This window comes from Haliaeetus albicilla, chromosome 30, assembly GCF_947461875.1.
Source record: "Haliaeetus albicilla chromosome 30, bHalAlb1.1, whole genome shotgun sequence".
NCBI classification, from domain to species: domain Eukaryota; kingdom Metazoa; phylum Chordata; class Aves; order Accipitriformes; family Accipitridae; genus Haliaeetus; species Haliaeetus albicilla.
In genome coordinates this window covers 700,636-725,341 of record NC_091512.1, presented here as the reverse complement: position 1 = coordinate 725,341, position 24,706 = coordinate 700,636, and the positions used below count along the sequence as shown (strand labels likewise).

Below are 24,706 nucleotides of genomic sequence, written 5' to 3'. Positions count from 1 at the left end.
TAGGAGAATGAACACTATCTAACACTACGAGCTTTTACCTCAGGGTCAATGTGACCTGAAGACCCAACCTAAGCCAGCTCTTCATGACAGAGAACACCCCATAATGACAATAAAAGCATGGAAGATTTACCTTTCAAAAAACCAGGCATGTAGCCATGAACCAGGCATCAACTGTAATGGACCAGAATCCAGGATAAACATCCCCCACCTGCACCGGCCATCAGTTTAGAACAATGATGATTAACACACCACTGACACAATGATGATTAACACACCACTTCTTCTTCGCGATGGAAGAGAGGAAGCAGAAGTCTGGTCAGAGTGATATGATCAGAAGTCTGCAGGAACAATTGCAAGAAAGTAAACAGTTGCTGGAGGAGGAAAGGAACCTTGTTAAGGTTTTAACGAAAGAATTGAAGAAGCAAATGATGAGAGAGTTGGAGAGAGAGGCGGAGGTAGAAATGCCACCTGCAGAGAAAAAGACACAGCAAATCTATGCTCAGAGGGATTTGCAAAGGGCAAAGGAGACCGTAGAGAGTCCCCCCCCATGTGTGTCCAGTGATTAAAACAGAGTATATATATGAGGACAGTAGCGATGATTGTCCTCAGGTTATCACTAAAGAAGCCCCATATACAGCAACTGAATTAGCAAAATTGAGGAAAGATTTTTCAAGGATGGCAAAGGAATCTGAGAGAGAGTACGTGTGGAGAGTGTCTTTGATGGGAGGAGATGGAATCTTGTTGTCAGAGAAAGAAGCAGAAGGATATTGGGGTCCTGGTGTGTTTCTAACAACTGGCGATTACCGGGCCCCATGGTCACTGACTCAGAGAGCTGCGTATTGGGCTGGAGGGCTGAACCCCATGGAAAGGGGAGATCCCCTTGCCATAACCGGTAGGGTGGATCAGTTAGTGGAAAGTGTGCAAAAGGTGGCATGTATCCAGATGATGTATGACCAGGAGCTCAAGCCCCATCAGGGCTCCCCGATGATGCTGCCTGTGGACCAGAGAGGATGAGTATATCTCTGAGACCAATTGGGATCCAACTACGAGGGACAATTCTAAACACCCTCAATGGAGAAAGGACTACGTCCACTCTGGAGGGGAGGATGTCCCCTGACCTTCGGCGGCCAGGGAGAAAAGTGTGGACATGGGGAGAGGTAGCTCAGGAGTTGACTGACTTTGGGAGAATATTCGGCCCTGTTAGTGGACCTTCTCAAAGAACTGAAAACAAGATCTGACGGCGACTTATTGGGCGGCTATTAGCCCCTGGAAGACAGAGGCCCCTAAGTCGACAGGGACTGTGGCAACTAGGGCATCAGAAAGGCGTTCCCCGGGACTTGATGGATGGGCTCTCGACCCAAAGGTTGGAAGAGCTTGTGCAGAATTGGTCAGGGCAAAAGGCTGTTTCCAAACCAACACCTAGTGCCCCACCCTTGATAAACCCTGAGAACAAATTAACTAAAGAGGAGAAGGTGGCGGGAAACTAGATCCTCCGCTCCCTGAAGGTGAGGGGGGAGACGGAGGGTGGATGTTTGTTACACAACTCACCTGCAATACAAAAGGAGATTTACTGATTACTATTGCTGTAGGACCAAAGAAAAGACCGGTGACCTTTTTAGTTGATACTGGGGCACAAATTACCGCGCTAAGGCGAACTGAAGCAGAACGATGTGGGATTTCGGCCCCATCTAAAAATCTGATTGTCTTAAATGCCTTTGGAAAAACACAATCTGTGCCCATGACTCCGGCAAGCCTATGGTTGCCAGGGGAGGAAAATCCGGTCAACACCATGGTGGCCGTAGGATCTTTCCAGATGAACCTTTTAGGTATAGATGTTTTGAAGGGTAGACAGTGGCGTGACACCCAGGGAAACTCATGGTCTTTTGGTGTCCCTCAAATTAGGCAATTGGCCGAAACATCCGGCATGGAGGTGCGTCTATTGCAAGCGGCACCTACCCTTCCCCCTTCCAAACTGACAAATGTTAAACCCTATCCAGTGCCTCTAGGAGCAAGAGAAGGAATTACGCCAGTTCTGGAGGATTTAAAGAAACAAGGGGTTGTAGTTCCTACTCACTCCCCTTTCAACTCCCCAGCATGGCCAGTCCGAAAACCAAATGGCAAATGGAGATTGACAGTAGATTACAGGAGGCTCAATGCCAACACAGGTCCACTGACAGCTGCTGTGCCAAACATTGCTGAATTGATTGCTGCCATTCAGGAACAATCCCACCCTGTCATGGCAACGATTGATGTTAAGGATATGTTTTTTATGGTCCCTTTACAACCTGAGGACCGGGATCGCTTTGCTTTCACCTGGGAAGGACAACAGTACACCTTTACACGACTGCCCCAAGGATACAAGCACTCCCCCACGCTGGCTCACCATGCTCTAGCACGAGAGTTGGAAACAATTCCCATAAAAGCAGAGGTAAAGATCTATCAATATATAGATGATGTGCTCATAGGAGGAAGGCAGATAGAAGAAGTTAGAGAAACCCAGAATGCCATCATCACCCATTTGGAAAGTATAGGGTTGACAATTCCACCTGAGAAGATCCAGACTCCTTCGAGTGAGGTAAAATTCTTAGGAATCTGGTGGAAGGGAGGCATGACTTGTATCCCACCGGATACCCTTTCCTCTCTTGATCAGATCCAGATGCCAGAGTCAAAGAAAGACTTACAGCATGCACTAGGGTTGCTTGTGTTTTGGAGAAAACACATTCCTGACTTTTCAATTATTGCTAGACCTCTGTATGATTTGTTGCAGAGGGAATGGACTCAGGTCCATGACGAAGCTTTACAGTTGTTGGTATTTGAAACAAATGCCTATCAGGCTCTTGGTCCCATTCACCCAACAGATCCGGTTCAAATTGAGTGGGGATTTGCCAAGACTGGACTGTCGATCCATTTGTGGCAAAAGGGTCCAGAGGGACCTCTTCGGCCCATTGGGTTTTATTCTCGTAGCTTTAAAGATGCTGAAAAAAGGTACACAACTTGGGAAAAGGGTCTATTTGTAGTTAGTTTAGCTCTGAGAGAAGCCGAACAGACCATCCGGCAACAATCTATAGTGCTCAGAGGTCCATTTAAAGTGATCAAAGCAGTTTTGGCAGGAACGCCACCCCCTGACGGGGTGGCCCAGAGAGCCTCTGTGCGAAAGTGGTATGCACAGATAGAACACTACTGTGAAATCTTCTCCGTATCAGAAGGAGCCGCAAAAGTGTTAAATATACAAGACGAGGTAAACCCAGATAAAGACTCCTCCGAGCTTTTGCCTGTAATAGAAGTAGCTCCTCCGTTTTCTGGACAATTGCAAAATGTCTGGTTCACGGATGCCTCGTCAAAGCGAGAGGGAAAGATTTGGAAATATCGAGCTGTGGCACTTCGAGTAGATACCAAGGAACAGATCATTACTGAAGGGATAGGTAGTGCACAAGTAGGAGAACTAATTGCTGTGTGGAGCGTCTTCCAGCACGAGGCTCAGTCTGCTTCTTCTGTCTATATCTATACTGATTCTTATGCTGTGTTTAAGGGCTGCACTGAGTGGCTTCCATTCTGGGAACAAAACGGGTGGGAGGTCAACAGGATACCTGTATGGCAAAAGGAAAAGTGGCAAGATATTCTCACCATTGCCAGACAAGGGAAATTTGCAGTAGCATGGGTAGCATCTCACCAACCAGATGATGCCCCGGTGAGCCAATGGAATGCTAAAGTGGATGAGCTAGCCCGGCTAGCTCTCCTACAAAGCACCCAGATAGTGGAAAATTGGGAACGCCTGTTGGAATAGCTACAGGTAAAACGGAAACATTCAGGAGTCGAAGACCTCTATTGTGAAGCACAAGCCCGAGGGTGGCCAGTTACCAGGGAAGAATGTAAAACTTGTGTGTCCTCCTGCGAACAGTGCCGCATCCGTTTGGACAGACACCCGCTGGAGGGTGACCCCCTGCATTTGAGAAAAGGAAAAGGCCTATGGGAGGCTTGGCAGATCGATTATATCGGTCCCTTTCGGAGGTCAGAGGGAAAATACTATATACTGGTAGGTGTAGAGATAGTATCTGGACTAGTACAAGCTAAAGCATGTGCTAAGGCAACAGGAGAAAGCACAATAAAAGCTCTAAAAGAATGGTTTGGAATTTTTCCCAAACCACAGTCAATCCAATCAGATAATGGCTCACATTTCACAGCCAAAGTAGTCCAGGAATGGGCAGCCCAGGAGGGAATTTCGTGGGTGTTCCATACTCCGTATTATCCACAAGCAAATGGAATTGTGGAAAGAACAAATGGTCTGCTAAAACTCTTTCTCAAGCCGCACAAGCCAGGATGGGCTGAGAGAGTGTGGGATGCAGTGACCAGCGTGAATAGTCGCTGGGGGGTAAATGGATGTCCAAAGATCACTGCATTTTGTCCAAAAGCTCCAACAATCATGCCAGCCCCGCATGGTCCTGACCACCCCAGCAACCCATCTCATTTCCCAGGACAACCTGTCCTGGTCGAACTTCCCACAGTGGGCACCGTGCCTCTGGTGTTGGACACACCCCTTAACAAATATACCTGGAAAGCAAAAGATGCCTGTGGAAAAATTCATAAGATTCATACTAGATGGATTGTCCCCTCTTTCTAACCCGAGGAGCGAATTTGTTTCTGTTTCATTTTCAGGGAGAAGCAAGTGCCACAGACGTGCCTGCAGAAGAAGAGAAGCAGACACAATGTTATTTCTAATTATGTTATGTTGGAGATTTACCTATGAAGGTGAAGGGAAGCCAATTCCCCCACCTCCCTTTATCTCATATGATCCCTTTAAGGACAACGAATTTGTCCTGTTAGCAAAAGCTGTAAGCCAAGCCTTTAATCTGAGTCATTGTTGGGTTTGTGGGGGACCTTTAGGGTTGTCAAGTCGGCCATGGACCTCCACCTCCCTCACTCCAGCACAACTTGTAAGCAATTACAGTGAAGCTGACAGTACCACCTGGGATGATGGCGAAACATGGCCAATCCAATTTCCTACTGTGGGTAGATATTGTTTAAATCGCACCCAGAAGGGAGGGGTCAATGTCGGAGAAAGCAGGTGTCAGAGGACACTCACACATCAATTAGTTCACAAAGAGATGGGGGTTTACATATAGATGTGGCTTGATGAAGCCGGACGCAGCAAAGCATTCAAAGGGTTTTGGTCAAACAAAAATGAAACCTTCTCTTTCCGATGGTCTAAAAGCCATGTTTACCGTCAAACTTGTGAGTGGAAGAACAACACTGGTGCCTGGTATTGTACCGGCCAGACAAACAGCAACGGACCAACGGAGTTTTACAGTCCTTTGGGGAATGAGAACACAACTTATTTCCAATTCCCAAAGCCTGCAGCTGGGCCATTTGCCAACAGTGCCAAAGCCAGAAAGGGCCATTATTGGATTTGTGGACATACTGCCTACAAACAACTACCGGCGAATGGGTCAGGGATTTGTTATATAGGGATTATCCGACCTCTGTTTTTCCTACTTCCAGAGGTGGGTGGTCCTCGATTAGGGGTGAGACTATATGATAACCTGGGAAACAAAAGGATTGCACGTAGCAAGAGAGCTGTTGACGTTAAAATAGGTGGAACACAAAGGTGGGGGGAAAATGAGTGGCCCCCTGAAAGAATAACTGAACATTATGGGCCTGCCACTTGGAATCCCAGTGAACCAATATCAGGGGCACGAGAACCGATTTATAATTTGAACTGCATAATTCGACTGCAAGCAGTTTTAGAAATTATTACCAATAAAACTGCTAATGCTATAGACCTTTTAACCCAACAGTCTCGACAGATGCGTACTGCAATCCTTCAACACCGCATGGTTTTGGATTATTTACTAGCTGAAGAGGGAGGAGTATGTGGGAAATTAAATGTTTCTAATTGTTGTTTGGAAATAGACGATGTAGGTGAAGTAGTTCTTCAACTAGCCACAGATATCAGGAAACTAGCCCACGTCCCCGTCCAAACATGGAACGGATGGAACGGCAATCTATGGTCTTGGTTACCTGGAGCACCATGGGTAAAACAGCTTTTGTTTTATCTGCTATGTGCATTTGTCGCTTTGATGTTTGTGCCATGTGCTATTCCTTGTTTTATTCAATTAATCCAACATGTCGTATCAAATATGCAATTTGTACCTGTGGCTTCGCCTGACGGTGCAAAACAGATTCGTGTCATTCGCCAATCAAAGCGCGCGACTGTATCAATTGTTTAGGCGCATGCGCTCTGTGCTGGGACGTGGAACTGCATAAACAACCCCTCGCACTCAGGTTAGTCAGACCACCATTTTAGCTCTGCAGTTAGTCAAAATGTATATTTTCCTTATAGTTAACCTCGCGACAGTTACTGTGTTAGTTATCGCTATATGTATGTCTTGGTCTTGTAAGTGTCCCGGGTGGTTTTGGAATTTTGTGGCGGTTGTTTTGTTGGCCTTTGCTATGTTTTTCCTTGTTGTATGCATGTGTTGGTTTTGTGACGGTCCGCGTCAACCATCTTGTAATTGTACTTGTTCGTATGGACAACCACCTTCTCCCCCTCCCCATTCCGAAAGACCAGGAACACCCTCTTTAGGCCCGGACAAGACTACCTTTTAGTAGACATTGTTATCATTGTTGTTCTCTTATTATGTGTTTAGGTAAAATAGTGGTTAAACATTGTTATATAAGGTTATGGTTTATTTGTTTAAATTTGGCCCAAAATAAGGAACAGCTTTCCCGCTGCGCATGCGGACTCTACCGGCAAACCGCGTGGACTGAGACCATTTTGTAGCATACGCCGGCAAAATGACGGAGTATGACTACGTGTTTGCGTTGATCCCAATTTATTATATAGCCTTTGCATTAATAACGGTTATCTTAATTGTCTTGTTAATACTTCTTTTTTGTCCTTGTAGCTGTTCACCATGCGAATAACCATTGTGTTTGTTTTTTTTTATTGACTTTTTGTAACCCTGAGATTATGCCTTAGTATTGTAGAGTCAGTTGAATTTATAATAGTCAATTGTTATCGTGTGTTAAGTAGATGATGTTAGTTATTGGATAATTGTTAAATGTGTTTTAATGTTGAAGAGTTGGTTAAGTTTAGAATAAGAGTTGATGTTAAATAGATGTTGCTAGTTATTAGATATTGTTTAACCTATTTAGAAATGTTATAAGAAAATTGTCATGATATCATTAATCACGTATATTGTTGCATAATGTAGACCTTTGGTTTTTATTTTTGTTTTATTATGGAGATTTGTTAACTTGGTTATATCGTTGTAGCATGCACCTTTTCCCTCTTTCTCTCTCTCTCTACCTTTACTTTCTACGCCACCACGAGGACAGCAATGTCGAGCCACGGGGTGGATGTAAGAGACTGTGTTGGTTTGCTGACACGACATCGCTGCTGCCTCGACATCCTGTTGCTGCAGGGGGGGTACGCACACGATGTCCCCGAAGAAAGCCACCGCATCCGCGACTGCCGAGCTGTGCCTGCCCACAAGTAAAGGTGAGAAACCACCAGGAGCACCTGGGCATGCGCCCATAGAAGAACAGGGGGCGGCACACAGAATAATGAGTTTGGAGAAATGGGTGGACTTTTCTGAGAAATCATGGGGACTGGAACAATAAAAAAGAACTGCATACTCCCCTCCGGTGCGCGAGTGAAAAAAACCTGGACTCTGGAGGACACCAAAAAGGACGGTAACATCTGGGAAGGCACTGGACTGTGAGCTGAGGAACCCGACCCCCCATCACCAGCGTCGGAAGCGACTCAGTGGGACGTTGCTGGCTTCGTGGTGGTGGTAATTAGTCTTGCTACCTCTTCTCTGTTCTCTTGCTTAGGTCTGCCTCTTTTCCTTTTTTCCTCACTTTGTTCTATCGCAGTTATTGGTTGGTGTAGGAAAATAAAAGTTGTAAAGTTGTACAGCATTTGACCTCGTTTGTGTCTTAATCTCGCTCTCGGGATCATTTAACAACCCTCCCCGATATTGGGTCAGGACAGGGTCCCACAGTGTTTTTTGGGGGGGAGGGTTGTGCAGTCTTGAAGCACACGCAGGCAGGAAAAATTCCTACGTCAGGTGCAAGCACCAAAGCTCTGACACCACATCGACCCGTTATCTGACCATGGTTCAAAAGAGGCATTTTTACCTCACCGCATGCCTTGATTGGGTGGCAAGAGGAGCCTCCCCTCCTGGTGCACCCAGAAGCGTGTCAGCAAAGGAAACACCCCATCATTACGTACAGGGAGGCTGCCACTGTTGACAGCCTCATTCCCCACATGTTTTTGTACTGCATTGTGGTTGGGTGGCAGCCATTTTTTGACACCATCATACCCACATGTTCTCATGCAGTCCTCTGATTGGCTGCCTGCCTGCTTTGGACAAGGAAGTGCTCAGGTATCAAAATATATACCTGTACTACAATATATACATTTTTGGTTTTATATATGTATATATAAGTGACTGTACAAATATGTATAAATATTTTTTAATGTATTTATGAATAGATACTCTATTTTAAATATATCTACCCCTCTATACACATATATACGTGCATACGTTTATATGTATATGTATTTGTATATATATAAACATGTATAAATCCAGAGAAATTAAATATATATAGCCATTATAACATAGGTATGAAATGGATAAAACCTTTAATAACAGCTAATGGAATGAACAATTAGAGTTTACCTGTGAACAGAAAGAAAAGTACAAGGGTGGGTCGAGGTCCCCCACTTTACCAGGCTGCAGAAGAAGTCCAGACATGTCTGGGTTGGGGGGAACTTCAAGAGGGTGGGGAGGACACAGACAAGGTGGGACATGCCCGAGGGCTATGGCCCCCTCCTAGGAGGTCACCAAGGAGCCCTCAGTGCAAGTCCTGTTAACATACAAAGAAGAGCCCAGTCCCATGAACTGGCCTAGGAGGCCCCCACATCCCAGCCCAGCCCAACAGGATGGCCATGCAGGGTTGCTGGGGGAGACTCTGAGCTTTCCTCGGTGCTGCAAGGCACAGGCAACGCCATCTGCAAACATGGAAAAGCAGGGCAAAATGCCAGCTTCAGAAGAAGACGTGCATGGGCACAATATGGAAAAGACCCAAAGAGGATCTCAAAAAAGATGATGTGGATGAGAGGAGCTAGCCAGTGACCCCAGGAACTGCAAAGTGGCTTTTGAGGTTCCAAGCAGAGAGGGAGGGTGGTAGTGGGGAACTCCCTTTCCCCATGGGGTTGTGGGGGATCTCACAGCTACCTGTAAGACCACTGTGGGGTGCAGACTGGTGCTATACACATTTCCTTGTCCTTAGGTTGACAACCTGATTGAATGTTTCAAACAGCTCTGTCTGACACAGAGGGGAGAGGTCAGGAGCGTGCTGGCACTTGTCCAGGTCCACCTGAGCCACACCAGCCAAATCCAGTATGCTGTGTGTACGTCCTGTCAAAGGATGGGGAAGGGGGTGGTGACGGTGGATGTAAATGTATTGAATCCTGTAGGACCTGAGCAGGATGTAAATGGGAGGGAATAAGGTGTGAAGATTGTACTGGGTCTGGCTGGGATGGCGTTAATTTTCTTGTTAGCAGACCCTATGGTGCTGAGCTTTGCCTTGGTGGTCAAAAGAGTGTTGACCGATAACACACTGACATTGTAGCTACTGCTGAGCAGTGCTTGCACAGCATCAAGGCCTTCTCTGTTCCTCACTTTGCCCCGACAGCGAGGAGACTGGGGGTGGCAAGAGGCGGGGAGGGGACAAAGTCAGGACAGCTGACCCCAATGGACCAAAGGGATATTCCACACCATATGACGTCATAGTCAGCAATAGAACTAGGGGAGTGCTGGGCGTTCTTCAAAGTAGAAGAGGTAATCCACTTATTAAACTGTCTTTATCTCAACTCATGAGATTTTTTTTCTCGCTTTTGTCCTTCCCCATCCTACTGGTGAGCAAGTGACTGGGTGGAGGCTGCCACATGGGGTCACCCCACCAGACAAGCACACAGAAAATAGGCTGGTATGTGCTTGTGAGGTCATTGGTGCCTGAATAGATCATACGATGGGAGCTGGCACAAGGCTTGTGTAAGTGGTTGTGAGATTACTGATACCTGACAGGGAAACATTACTGAGTAGCTGATAGGCCAAGAGTAGGGGTGTGGCTTGTGTCAGAGCTTGTGAGGTCACTCGTGCCTTTGCATCTCACAGGCAAGCAGATAGCAAGTAGGTGGATATTTGGTGGCCAGCTCACTGGTGCCTGAGTAGCTGATAGGCAAGAGGGAGACATGTGGCTTGGGTATGTACTTGTGTTGTGACTCTGGGCTGAAGAGCTGATAGGCCAGGACCAAGTGCATGGCCCTTATAGGTTCTTGTAAGGTCACCAGAGACAGAGTACTGCACCAGCAAGTACCTGGCAAATGGGTGTACACGTACGTGTGAGGTCACTGGTGCCTGAGTAGCTGATAGAGCAGGAGCTGGCCCATGGCTTGTGTCTGTGCTTAGGAGGTCACTCATGCCTGAGTAGCTCATAGGCCTGGAGTAAGCCAATGGCACGTGTAGGTGCTGCTGTTGTCACTGCTGCCTGAGTAGCTGATAGGGCAGGAGCAGGCCCCTAGTTTGTGTTGGTTGTTTTGAGGTCATTGGTGTCTGAAGAGCTGATGGGCCAGGAACAGGCCCATGTCAGATGCAGATACTATGACGTCACCTGTGGCTGAGTAGCTGATAGGCTAGGAGTAGGCACATGGCTGTGTATGGATGAACTTGTGATGTCACTGGTGCCTGGAGAGCTGATAGGCCAGGAGCTGGCACGTAGCTTGGGTAGGTGCTTCGGTGTCACCAAAATAGTATTCAGACCACGACCAAACACGGCTTTTTGGAAGAACCATCGTTAGCAGAAGTCCATACACCACGCACACAGTTGTGGCACTGTAACTCAGGCACACGCAGTGGTGGCAGTAGGAGGGGTGTGAGGTCACTGTCAGTATAAATCATGAGCACACAGCGGTGGCCATGGGAGGATGGCAGTGTTCACGTCACCCATAGCACCCCAAGGCTGTGGGGCTCGGTGCAGGGTGGCCGTGTGCTGTCACAAGGGCATCAGAGGGGACGGGATCCGCCTGGCCCTGTCACTGCGAGGCCGAAGGAGCAGCCCCTGCAGCCCTGGCTGGAGCAGTCGGGGTAGGGGTGGGTCGGGGGCACCGCAGGGATGTGCCTGGGCACGGTGCCAGGAGGAAACCACAGACTTCCTCCAGAGCGCAGGGAGCGCTGCGAGGCCACGTGGGCTGTGGTTTGTGCACCTGCAGGCTGCAGCTCCCAACTCTCCTGCAGGGAATAACGGCCCCTTGGTGACATGCCGAGAGTCAGGGATGTGTCTGAGCCTCTGGGCTGCATGTCTGCTGCCGGGACAGAGACATGTCCCAGCTTCAGCTCATTGGAAGCGACCTTCCGTGGAGCTCTCCAGGGAGGGACGGGTGAGCCAGCGCTGCTGGGATGGGGCTCTGGCCTGGGCTAAGGGCCTTTCCCAGCTGCTGCTCCCAGCAGAGCGGGGTCTGCAGCAGGGGCAGGGGCTGTTTCCTTCCCTTCCTGACACAGCCCCCGGTGCAGTCTCAGCCCTGTGATTCCCATGGCACAGAGGTGGCTGGATACTCACACCTGAGGCTCTTGGATGTGCCCAGAATAAAAGATGCTCAGTGCTCCTAGTCCACACGGCACGGTTCAGGGGGTGAAAAACTTGTTTCCCCCCCACAACTGGCCCTGTCTTGTGACAGCCCTCCAGCACAGTGACGTGACACCTGTAGCGGAGCCATCTCTCATATATGGTCATGAATGGTGCTGGAGAAGTTCATTGGAGGGCTGGGCTGTGTCGGAGGGGAGATCGCTCCCGATAATGTCTAAAAAGGTGCTGCTGCTTCGATTGGCTCCTCCTGTAGCTGGGCTGGCATCTGCAGAGATATATTGCCCTCCCGTCGTCATTGTCCCCATGAGTCCCCAGGAGCCGTGGGAGGGAATTTAACGTAGCAGGGATGTTCTGGCAGGGCAGGAGGCTCAGGATGGGCACCGAGGGACTCCTGTCCCCTCAGATGCTGTGGCTGCTCCTCTGGGTACAGCTGTGCAGGGGTAAGTGCCGACTCCTTTGTTCCACAGCCCAGGGCCAGCAGGTACCAGTGTGGTCATTGGGATTTGCCTGGGAATGGGGTTTCTTTGCAGGTGCTACTGAGATGAGGGGCAGAAGGTGCTCAGGTCCATGGACCCTGTGCCTTTCCCTGTGCCCATCTCGGTGGGTGAGAATATCTCCTTTTCCAGGGCTCCAGTGTTCAGGGCAGCCTGTGCCTGGCTGGATTCATAGACACCCTGTCCTGGGGTACCCCTTTGGCATCCCCTCTTCCCCAGCACTGTACCTCTGGAGCTGGTGGTGGCCTAGCTGGTGATGGCAGTACCCAGAGATGCCCAGGGCACTGCGGAGCTCTAGGGTACCTCAGAGGGATTGTGTGCTGCTCACTGCCCCCTTGGTCCAGGGGACCCCTGACCCCATGAGAGCGGTTTGGACCCCACAGAGAGAAGGGGACCGGGGCATCTAGAGTAGAGAGGCATCCTTCCTGGGGAGCTTGGTCCAGTGTAGGGACTGGGCTGACACCAGGGGCGAGGAGGGGACACAGGTTGGGGGATCCTCAGAATAATCTCAGTGCTCCCTGGGGGTGGGGGTGTGTTTGGATGGTGCTGGGGCAGGCACAGGCTGGTGCTGGAAGCTGCAGGCCTGCGTACATGGAGCTGTTGAGGGGGTGCTGGGCTGGGGAGTAGCGGGTTCTCAGTGCAGCGCTGGGCAGTGTGTGTGGAAGTGTGGATGGGGGGGCAGGTGGCTGTTGCCGTGGGAGGCCTTGTGCAGTGGGATGGTGAGTGACCCAGCTGGGCTGGAACTGGACACCCACAGCCTTGTGCAGCCCGTGGGGATAGAAGGGACCCCTGCACTGCACCAGGGACAGCCTGGAGGGGAGAGGGCTCCTAGCCTTTGAATCGGCCCAGGTTGGGGGTTCCCCCAGACCTGCAGTGCTGAGGTTTGGCACTCTCCTGACCCATCCCCTGCTGGTGTTTGAAGGGGCTGCAGAGGTGAGGCTGGTGAATGGCGGCAGGCGCTGTGCTGGGAGAGTGGAGGTGAAACACAATAGCAAGTGGGGGACGGTGTGTGGTGACTACTGGAGCATGAACGATGCGGCAGTGGTTTGTAAGCAGCTGGGCTGTGGGTCTGCTGTTGGAGCTCCTCAGTATGGACACTTTGGGCCAGGATCTGGCCCCATTTGGATGGATGATGTTGGCTGTAATGGCACCGAGTCTGCCCTGTCTGACTGCGAACACAAAGGATGGGGTGAAAATAACTGTGAACACATTCACGATGCTGGAGTGACATGTTCAGGTAAGTGGACAGCACGTTCTTCACCTTTGGGTCTGGGATTGGGGAAGGGACCATGGGTGTGCCCTCAGGGAGCAACAAGTGGACACCAGAGCAGGGCCCAGTGATGCTGGTCTAACTGCCAGGCTGGGACTGTCATTGCTGATGTCCCCAGTCCTTGGGGAAGGCCCAGAGGGAGCCTACCCCAAGGTGAACTGTCCTTGCCAGAGTCTCAGTCACCCTCAGTCAGTATCTTGGGCTGCAGATGAGTCCTCCATCCCTGCCCTGGGCTGTCCATTGGGCTTCATTGATCTCCACCCATTCTGCCAGTTTGCAGCCAACAATGCTGAGGGTCCCTGTGCTGGAAACACCTGGGGGCACTTGCTCAGCACTCCACGCTTTGGAGGAATGGCATGAGATGGCTGATCCTCCTGGGTCATTCCCCTTCACAGGCATGATTACCTCAACTGAATCAAATGGGCTTTTCAGAGAGGATGAGTGCTGGGCCCTGGGGAATGGAGCAGGGTGGCCACAAAGCCCTTCACTGCCTCTGCCCACCCAGGGCTCGGCTGTGTGGACCAGCATTTGCGAGGGTTAGGAGCTTGGCAGCTGCTTGACTCTGGCTGCTTCCTCCTGCACCACTGCATGCACAGGCTGGTACTGAGACATCCCTGGGGCTGTGAATAGTCCTGTGGGGACACAGCCCCACACAGGCAGCACTGCCCCACTGCCCAAGCCCTCCTGCCTGCCCATGGTTCCCCGTGCTGCCCCATGAAACAGGGTCTTTGCCAGCACTTACTGGCTCTGATCTGTGCCTGCTGTTACTGTCGGTGCCAGCGTGAGGCCAGGGCGGCAGGCAAGTCTCCTGCCTCTCTACCTGGCTGTTGGCTTGGGACCTGTGCACCTCCAGGCAGAGCGCTATGTCCCTGGCTGAGGAAAGCCCCTCCAAGCAGCCATTGGAGGGGTCTGAACAGGCACCAGGCATGATAGCAGCTGCACCATTTCTGTGCTCTGTGACATCTTCACCTAACAGGAATCTCCCAGCATGCCAGAACATCCCTGGGAGCAAGGTGCATTTCTAGCTGCATCAAAGTGATGGTCCTGCCTGGTCCCAAGCTCTGCAGGGGCTGAGCAGGCTGCAGCAGTCTTTATCATCTGGGCCAGTTCTCCTGGATCCAAACTGTGGACACTACTGCAGTGCTGGGGGGACCATGCCAGGCAGTGCAGGGCACCCTGTACAGCAGCAGTTTGTCTGAGTGGTGCCTGGTGCTGTGACAGACACATACCCTCGAGTGCTGTGATGGTGTAGAGATGGGGTGCGTGGGGGTCTGGATGTGCCTGTGTCACCAACAACCCCCCAACAACTTCCTCTGGGATGTGCAATGGGCAGTTTGGTCATGGCTTGCTTGGAGGTGATGTGGGACGTGGGCATTTAACTGCCAGAGGGCTCTGGGAACTCCCAGTTGTTATGGGTTTTTTCCAGAATTTGTCCGGCTGGTGGAAGGGAAGAGCCGCTGCTCAGGACGTGTGGAGATCCATGATGGGGACCAGTGGAAAACTGTCTGTGATTCACACTTTGGTCCCAAAGATGCTGCCGTGGTCTGCAGGGAGTTGCAGTGTGGCGTGGCCCTGCCTGTCAGTGGGCCAGCTCACTTTGGAGAAGGGGTCAGTCCCATCTGGGATGGAGAGCTGCAGTGTGTGGGCAATGAATCCCGCCTCATCTCCTGCCACAGAGGGTCTTCCAGGGAGCAGCCCTGCACCCACGCGAACAGCGCTGTTGTCACCTGCACACGTAAGGACTCGGGGACGGGTGCTGAACACTTGGGTGAGCTCCAGCCTGAGTGGGGGCAGGTTGTGCCTGTTGAGACAAGGGAAGTGGGCTATCTGTTCCCACAGGCTGGCAGAGAGGTGACCTTCCTGGGGGATCCTACACAGGGCAGGGCTGGGCTGCTGCCCAAGGACAAGGAGGGGTCATGGGGTGGGAGGGCTCAGTGGGATCATTGTGTTGTTCCACAGAGGACACAGAAAGGCCTGAAGGCAGAGGATAAGCTGGGAGGAGGGCAGGGCAGGTTGTGGTCTGGGGGAGCTGGGGGCTTTGGGGAGAAGCATCAGTGTGTGCTTGGGGGAACCTTGGTGGGGCAGGTCTCTTCTCAGGGTGCTGGCAGGGGAGGAGCAGGTGCCCTAGGTGGGCATGGTCCAGGGGCAGGTGGCAGCTGGCTGTTGGGGTAGAAGGAGGTGCCAAAGGCTGTGGGGCCACAAATGACCCAGCAGGGCCAGAACTGCAGACCCCCAGCCTTGCAGCACCCATGAGGATAGAAGGGACCCCTGCCCTGCCCAGGGGACAGACTTGGAGGGGAGAAGGCTCCCACCGGGGCACCTCTGATGCCACCCGGGCAGGGGTTCCCCCAGACGCACACTACTGGGGCTTGGCACAGCTCTAACTGGTCCTGTGTCAGTGTTTGAAGGTGCTGTGGAGGTGAGGCTGGCAGATGGTGGCAGGCGCTGTGCTGGGAGAGTGGAGGTGAAACAACAGGGCCAGTGGGGGACGGTGTGTGGTGACTACTGGAGCATGAACGATGCGGCAGTGGTTTGTAAGCAGCTGGGCTGTGGGTCTGCTGTTGGAGCTCCTCAGTATGGACACTTTGGGCCAGGATCTGGCCCCATTTGGATGGATGATGTTGGCTGTAATGGCACCGAGTCTGCCCTGTCTGACTGCAAACATAGAGGATGGGGTGAACATGACTGTGTTCACAGTGAGGATGCTGGAGTGACATGTTCAGGTAAGGGGACAGCCTGTTCCTCTCCTTTGGGTCTGGGATCGGGGAAGGGACCATGGCTGTGCCCTCAGGGAGCAACAAGTGGACACCAGAGCAGGGCCCAGTGATGCTGACCTAATTGCCAGGCTGGGACTGTCATTGCTGATGTCCCCAGTCCTTGGGGAAGGCCCAGAGGGAGCCTACCCACTGCATGCCCAGGCTGGTACTGAGATGTCCCTGAGGCTGTGAGTAGTCCTGTGGGGATATGACCCTGTGCATGCAGTAGTGACCCACTGTCCAAGCCCTCCTGCCTGCCCATGGTTCCCCACACTGCCCCATGACATGGGGCCTTTGGCAGCAGTTACTGATCCTCATTTGTGCCTGCTGGTCTCTGAGAGTTGGCATGGGCCCAGTGGGATTATCCTCGCCTTCTGTCCGGCCATCCATCTGGGTTGTGGACACCTTCAGGCAGAGCACGGTGTCCCTGTCTGAGAACACCCTGCCCCCCAAGCAGACATCAGAGGGATCTGAACAGGCACCAGGCATGATGGCAGCTGCACCATTTCTGTTCTCTCTGACATCTTCCACCTAAAAGGAGCCTTCCAACACCCCAGGAACACCCCTGGGATCAAGGGGTGCTTCTGGTTGCATCAGGGGGATGGTCCTGCCTGGTCCCAAGCTCTGCAGGGGCTGAGCAGGCTGCAGCAGTCATTATCATCTGGGCCAGTTCTCCTGGATCAAACTGCTCACATTACGGTGGTTCTGGGGGGACCATGCCAGGCCACGCGGGGGACCTTGTGTGGGAGCACTTTGTCTAAGCAGTACCTGTGGCTGTGAGTCTGTGACAGACACATACCCTCAAGTGCTCTGATGCTGTAGAGATGGGGTGCGTGGGGGTCTGGATGTGCCTGTGTCACCAACAACCCCCCAACAACTTCCTCTGGGATGTGCAATGGGCAGTTTGGTCACAGCTTGCTTGGAGGTGATGTGGGACGTGGGCATTTAACTGCCAGAGGGCTCTGGGAACTCCCAGTTGTTATGGGTTTTTTCCAGAATTTGTCCGGCTGGTGGAAGGGAAGAGCCGCTGCTCAGGACGTGTGGAGATCCATGACAGGGACCAGTGGAAAACTGTCTGTGATTCACACTTTGGTCCCAAAGCTGCTGATGTGGTCTGCAGGGAGTTGCAGTGTGGAGTGGCCCTGCCTGTCAGTGGGCCAGCTCACTTTGGAGAAGGGGTCAGTCCCATCTGGGATGGAGAGCTGCAGTGTGTGGGCAATGAATCCCGCCTCATCTCCTGCCGCAGAGGGTCCTCCAGGGACCAGCCCTGCACCCACGCGAACAGCGCTGTTGTCACCTGCACACGTAAGGACTCAGGGAGGGGTGTTGTACACCAGGGCTGTGCCAGGGGTTGGGGAACAGAGCAAGGACCGTGCTGGGCCAGGTGTGAGGACAGGAGGGATGATGGGATTGTCTGCAGCATGAAAATAGTGCAGAAGGAGAAGAAAGGCATGCTGTCCCTCTGGCCTCTCCGCCAGCTACTGAGGGTACATGAGCACCAATCCACCCTCTCTCCTCCTCCTCTGTCCCCAGAATACACAGGATTCAAGCTGGTGAACGGCAGCACAGTGTGTGCAGGGAGGGTAGAGGTCCAGGTGTCAGGGACCTGGGGGACTCTCTGTGCCTCCCGCTGGGATCTCTCGGATGCCCATGTTCTCTGTCGTCAACTCAACTGTGGGTTTGCTGAGTCCATTCCTGGAGGAGAGCATTTTGGGAGAGGGACTGGCCCTGTCTGGAGAGACTCATTCCACTGTGATGGGACAGAAGCCCATCTGGGACAGTGCCCAGTGATCACCCTGGGGGCCTCACCATGTTCCCATGGGAACAACGCTGCTGTCATTTGCTCAGGTGAGTGCTGGAAAAATGCTGCATAACTCCATTTGCCCTTTGTGTGTCATGTGGCCACACAAAGCAGTGATCCCACAGCAGTGCAAGGCTGAATTTCTCCCTGGAGAAACCCTGGCTTCCCCAGGAGCCATCTGGAGGGCTTTTCCTGCTCAGAGTGACCGCTATACTTTGGGAGAGCTGAGGGCTGAACGGAGGCAGGCATCTGCCCCCAGGGCAGTGGCATAGGCCCCATCACCACCACCAGGCCTGGGCTCCTCCATTCTCCTACTGTGGGAAAAGCCCAGAGCAGGGCTGCAGGGCTGTGGTCCATCCCTCTGGCTGCAGACAACTGCATCCCATCCCCAGAGAGAGCTCTGCAGAGCCTCATCCCACCACCCAGGAAGCAGGTGCCTGGGTGCCCCCAGCAGCAGCAGATTTTGCCCTCGCTTCCCGTCAGCAAAAGGCTCAATCTTGTTGTGTTTGGGCGGAAAATCCCCCCCTCCCACTGCTCCCTGAAGGATGCCATGCTCCCTGGTGCCACCAATGGCTGTGGCATCTCTGCTCTCCCCAGGCTCAGCCAGCTTTGCATCCCTGCGGCTGGTGGGTGGAGAGAGCCGGTGCGATGGACGAGTGGAGATCTTCCAGCATGGGACATGGGGCAGAGTCCTGGATGACCAGTGGGACGTGCAGGAGGCCAGTGTGGTGTGCCGGCAGCTGCGGTGTGGAGAGGCAGGGACAGCCTACAACCCCCCAAAGCCTGAGCGAGGGACGGGTCCCGTGGGGCTGCGAGGGGTCCGGTGCACAGGGCATGAGGCCAGCCTGGCCTTCTGCAACACCTCCCTGCTCGAGAGTGCACCGGCGGCAGGGGTAGCAGAGGATGTGGGAGTCATTTGCTGGGGTGAGCGGCGCTGCACGGGCACCCCAGGTGATGGGGTGGGTGGGCAGCCGGCCCCTAACAGCAACTGGGGTTTCTACCCACTACAGGGAGCCGGAGGGTCCGGCTGGTGAATGGGACCGGGCGCTGTGCTGGGAGAGTGGAGATCTACTACCAGGGCATCTGGGGGACTGTCTGTGATGATGGCTGGGACCTGTCTGATGCCACCGTCATTTGTCACCAGCTGGGCTGTGGAGGGGCAGTGGAGGCAGCCGGCTCTGCTCAGTTCGGGGAAGGCTCCGGGCAGATCTGGCTGGATGGCGTGAACTGCTCTGGGGCCGAAGCTGCTCTCTGGGACTGCCCTGCCAGGCCCTGGGGGCAGCACGACTGCGGGCACAAAGAGGATGCCGGAGTCGTCTGCTCAGGTCTGTGCCAGGAGCTGTAGTGGGAGCCTGGCTCCCATGGAGGCCAGGACACAAGGAGAGATGGGCATGGCCAAGGCTGTCCCTGGCTGCCTCTGAGCTCCTGTCCGAGCATGTCCTGTGGATACCCATGCACGGGTACCCTCAGTCCCACTGAGGGTCCCTGGGGAGCTCAGCCATCCCCGAGGGTTTGCAGGAAGGGCAGGGGTGTCTGTCCATCAGGGGCTTCTCTCTACCTTTGGGTGCAAGGGGGACGTACTGGCCATGGCCTTACCCAGCTGTGGGCCTGGGGGGTGCAGAGGTGTCCTGGCTCCCGCTGCCCCAGACCAGCCTGTTCCCCCTTGGTGCCTTTCCTCCCAGAGTTCATGGCCCTGAGGCTGGAGAACAGTGATGGCTGCTCCGGGCGCCTGCAGGTTTTCTACAACGGAACATGGGGCAGCATTTGCTCCAACTCGATGACTCTCGACACGGTGTTGCTGGCATGCAAGGAGCTGGGCTGCGGGGACGGAGGATCCCTGGAAACGCAGCTGCCTTATGGAAGGGTGTCTGGCCCTACATGGCTGGATAAGGTGCGGTGTGGGGAGAAAACCAGCTCCTTCTGGCAGTGTCCCTCTGCTCCCTGGAACCCACAGTCATGTGAAGACCCACGAGAAGAGATCCACATCACCTGCAATGGTAACTCTGAGCCACCTGGGCACCCCAGTGTCACTCTAGCTCCTGCTCCCTGTTGAGCACAGCCAAATGCGGAAAAAGAGCTTGGAGGGGCTTTTCCTTTCCATGTCAGTCCCTTCTGCTGCTGGTGGCAGAAAAGCGATCACAGCCACACACGTCCAGCAGCAGTTGCCACCCAGGTTGCCAGCAGCGCCTGGGGGAGGCAGAGGCATCTCCAGGTGAGGTCTCAGAAGAGACCAGACAGGGTTCAGAAGAGCCTTCCCTCCATAGACATGCTCCTGCTGCTCTGTTAAACTGGGACCTTTTGGGGCCGAGCAGTTGGGGTCCCCTCACAGTCCTGTGCGTGTCCCATGAATGACCAGGGTTCAGTTGCTGCTGTGATCGAGATGGCAGAGGGAGGCACAAGCAGAGGTCAGTCCTGCTCTCTTCTGCACAATCTCCCGAACCAGCCCTTTCACCACAGTGTTTCCTTCTTCAGGGAGACGCCCAGAAATGCCCTCGATCCCACTGGCCCCGTGCCCCAACTCCACGAGGTGCACAGGTAGGGAGCTGCTCCTCTGTGGATGCTTCTTGTCTGGCAGGGCTCTGCCTGCTGTCTCTGTGCCATGGGAGGTCTTTGCCTTCTCCAGACAGGGAGAAGATTCGTGCCGTGGGAGGTGAGGACACGTGCTCGGGCAGAGTGGAGGTCTGGCACCGTGGCTCTTGGGGGACGGTGTGCGACGACTCCTGGGACATGCGGGATGCTGAGGTGGCGTGCAGGCAGCTGGGCTGTGGCCCCGCGGTGTCTGCCCTGCATGAGGCTGCGTTTGGGGTGGGGACGGGCCCCATCTGGCTGGAGCAGGTGGAGTGCCGTGGGACAGAGCCGTCTCTGCAGGACTGCTGGGCCCGGCCTGGGGATGGTGGTGCTTGCCGGCATAAGGAAGATGCTGCTGTGAACTGCTCAGGTGAGTGGCAGGGATAGGACCCCTTGCTCAGGTATTGGCAGGGAGCTGGGGAAGACCTTTTGCCCCCTTGGTCCTGCCATGGCCCCTGACCTCCCAAGAGCAAGAACATTCCTGTGGAGTGCAGGAGTCTGGTGCCAAGTGGGGAGCAGCCTTGGTGGAACTGGATGTGTTCTGTCCATTGCCCAAGGGGCCCTGCAGCCCCAAGGTTATCCCTTGGGCTATCTGTGCCATCCTGCCTGCCACCCGGAGCAGAGGCACTGAGCCCTTTCCCGGCCTCTCTTTCTAGCACTATAGGAGAGGCAATTTGGGTGGGATGTGTCAGGGACATCCACAGACACACACACGGTGTGTTGGGGAGGAGGCTCCCCGGTACCCACATACCCACCCTCTCAGCCCAGCTCTCCTTTTTCTCCTCTGCAGCTACACCCAGGACAGCAGCATCCCCACCCCAAGCAGGTAACTTGTCTTCCCCCCGGGTCTGGGTATCCCCAGGGCCAGACTGTGACCCACAGCTGGGTGGAAGGGGCTCCTTGTTGGCGTGTGAAACTCCCAGGAGAAGGCACTGGTCTGGTGGTGAGGGGGCTAGGGAAGGTTGTAATTTACTCATCAGGGTAGCAGCTTCTCCATCGCTCATCCCTGGGGCCCTCCATCCCCTGCTGCCTTCTGTGATGGGGGTCAGGAATGGTGCTTTTTCCCCCTCACCCAGGCCTGCTGCTGGCCTTTCCATATTCTTGCCCACACAGATTCCCCCCAGGGCAGTCTGAGTGGCAGCGGGAGATTCTCAGTGCCCATCATCATCTGCATCATCCTGGGGGCCCTTCTCTGCCTGCTCGTGGCCCTCCTGGCTGGGCAAGCGCTAAGCACCAGGGCTGGGCGCAGAGGTTGGTCTTTCCACAGTGGTCCCAGGGGAAGATAGATATCTCCTGGAAGGGCTGCAGGGTGTCAGTGTGGGGCACAGACAGAGCTGGGGGGATGAGACTCTGTGCTGCCACCTGTCCCATGCACCATCCCATTGACTGCCTGGCCGTGGGGCACCAGCAGCAAGGGGTGGAGAGAGCCCAGAGGTGGGGGGAGGTAGCGATGGGGTGAGGAGAGAAATGTCAGAAATGGCAGAGCGGGGCTGGGAGATATGTGGGCAGAAAGGAGATGGCCAAGGCTGGCAGTGCTCTAGGTAGTGCTGGGGGTGCTCTGGGACAAGGGAGATGATGGAAGGAGTGCAGGGTAGCAGGGTCCGTCCCGTGGTGTCAGGCACCCAGGCTGTCCCTTCTGCCCAGCTCTGCCCACCCCCTGGCAGGACAGGGGCCCTACTCTACACCCGTGGGACAGACAGGGGAAAGCTCCAGGTGGAGAGGAAACATGGGAGCTGCTCCAGGGTCAGACAAGGGGTGCATGACCCTGGGGCCAGAGGGGCATGAGCATTGTCTCTGATGGGATGATGCGAGGGTGACGCTGCCCCAGATAATCTCCACAGCGATGTTGCCCTCACTGGGGATGTGGCAGCTGTGCCTGGACAGTGCAGTGGGGCTGTGCTGTCGGGCCAGTCCTGGGTTGGCCCAAGGAACAGGTTTGAGGAGCGCAGTGTGATCCCATTGCCCATCTGCCTGTCCTTGTGCCAGCCCTACCTCTGTCCCCAGGCTCCAGGAGTGCTCAGGAGATGTTCCCTGAGGCTGTGTACGAGGAGATCAGTTACAGCCCAGTGTGGGAGAAGCAGGCGAGGTTTGGTCGCTCAGGTGGGTGTGGGTCCTCCCTGGACGTACATCTATCTGCAGGACCCTTTCCCCTGGCCCCAACGCAGGGCTGATTCCCTGAAGCCCCCAGCCCATTGTGATGCTGGGGCCATGTGGTCTGTGGGGACAGCATCCAGGTCCTGGCCTGGGAGGGGAGCTTTCTCCCAACCAGCTTTGCCTGTCCCGCTGGACATCCCCTCTCCTCCTGCCCCTGCACCTCATGTGACATGCGTGGAGTGAAGGAAAGGGCTGTCCTAGGGCAGCTCTGCGAGCACCTTTGAGACAGAGTTTGCCCCAGGGAGGCAGGGTGAATTCCCAGCCCTTGTCCCCATGCAGCCCCAGCTCTGTGGGTCCCCCTTCCCCAGCAGCACTGACCACGAGCCAGGTCAGTGGGGCTCACTTCATAATACCCACTGTGCATCTCTCCAGGCTCCTATTTAGAGGAGTCCCTGACCCAGCTGCAGTCCTACCCTGGGGTCAGCGAGGAGGAGGATGGTCTGGGATCAGTGCCAGGTAACAGAGGCAAGAAGGAGTTGATCTCCCTGAAGACATGTGATGGACAGAGGTGTCACTCAGTGTCACCGCTGGAGATGGGGAGGACATGGGGGTCTCCTGTGGTGCTGCCAATACCCGTGTCTCAGCCCTGTGTCCCTGCACATCTTCGCTCTGCTGTGCAGGATGTATCTTCTGACTGTCACCAGCTCCCCTCTCTTTTCAGATGTTCTTGTCCCACCCAGAGGTGACCCAGCAGATGGTTATGATGATGCCAGGGAGGTTTCTGATCCCGCGGAGGATGTTGCCCCTGGGCAGGGAGAGAGTGAAATGCCCAGGGAGCCTGAGGAGGGAGCAGAGCCCAGGGATGCACCCAGAGGTGAGAGGGAAATTTAGCACTGCTGGTTCCTGGGGTGCCATCCATGGTGCCACCCAAGTCACTGCTGTCCTGAGACCCCAGCCTCCTGGGAAGGGGGAACCTGTCCCAGGCGTTTTCCTTGGAGGGACTAGGGGTGGGAGAAGGAGCTGAATGTGGTGACGAGCAGGGAGGAAGATGATCTACAGACCCCATGGGGCGAACTGCATTGTCCTGCCTTGCTGCTTGCAGGGACCAGCTTGCACTCCTGGAGAAGTGCTGGGGTCCCTGGAGCTGAAGGAGACACGTGGCCCCTGTCCCTGGGGAGCATGGGCTATGATGATGCTGAAGAGGTGTCTCTGGCACATCCCCCTGAGGACACAATGGCTGTGACACTGGAGCTCTGTGCACAACAGTCCCCGAGCCCAAGGCCATGAGAGCCCATCCCTGCTGTGCAGCTGCGTGCAGCCAGGAGGGAGAAGAGGTCTGTGGAGCTGGGAGAGCTGCGAGCACCAGGGAACCATCTCCCTTGTCCCACGGGCAACAGAAACCGCCTGGAGTTTCCTCTATTTTTATTCCCATTTTTATGCTGTGCCTCATCTTTGTTCATAATAGAACAGCTGTGTTCAGCTTTGACCCAGAGCTGGTGCTTGCCTGCCCAAGTGTCAGGGCATCTTCCTGAGGCTGGTCAGGAGGAGCAGAGAACAAAGTCATGGAAGTGGGGAAATGGGCATGTCTCAGGGACAGCAGGCTTGGGGTCAGGCTGTGGGGCTGCGAGAGCCCATGGTCGCTGGGGAATAATCCTGCTGACAGAGACATTTCCATCCTGCTGGCCACAGGCAGTTTCTAGTCAAAATGGCTCTCTGATAGGTTCCGTGATGCACCTCAGTTTGAGCACCCATTTCCTCGCCCTAGGGTTTCCCAGCTGCTCTTTACCCCAGGCAGGGCCTGAGCCGTGCTGGTCCCACAGTGCAGAGGCCATGACAGAGCTGCCGTGCCAGGGTAAGCCCTGGGCTGTGGCCCCACAGAAGTGAGCCCTGAGTTGGCCGCAGTGCCCTGAACATCCCAGCCAGCCCCAGGGGGGAACATGGCCCATGGATTACCTCCCACCATGGTTAGGAGGCATCTCTGCTCCCCACTGCCCCAGCACAAGGTGCAGAGCTGCTTTCTGGGATACACAGGGCTGGGATTCCCTCTCCTCATGCTCTGCCAGGACCC

At 54.2% G+C, this 24,706-nt stretch overlaps 1 pseudogene; it reads left to right on the top strand.

Annotated features, from left to right (window-relative positions):
- The first annotated feature begins 290 nt into the window (after positions 1–290).
- Positions 291–24,522, top strand: LOC138683011 (antigen WC1.1-like; annotated as a pseudogene).
- The last annotated feature ends 184 nt before the right edge of the window (positions 24,523–24,706 follow it).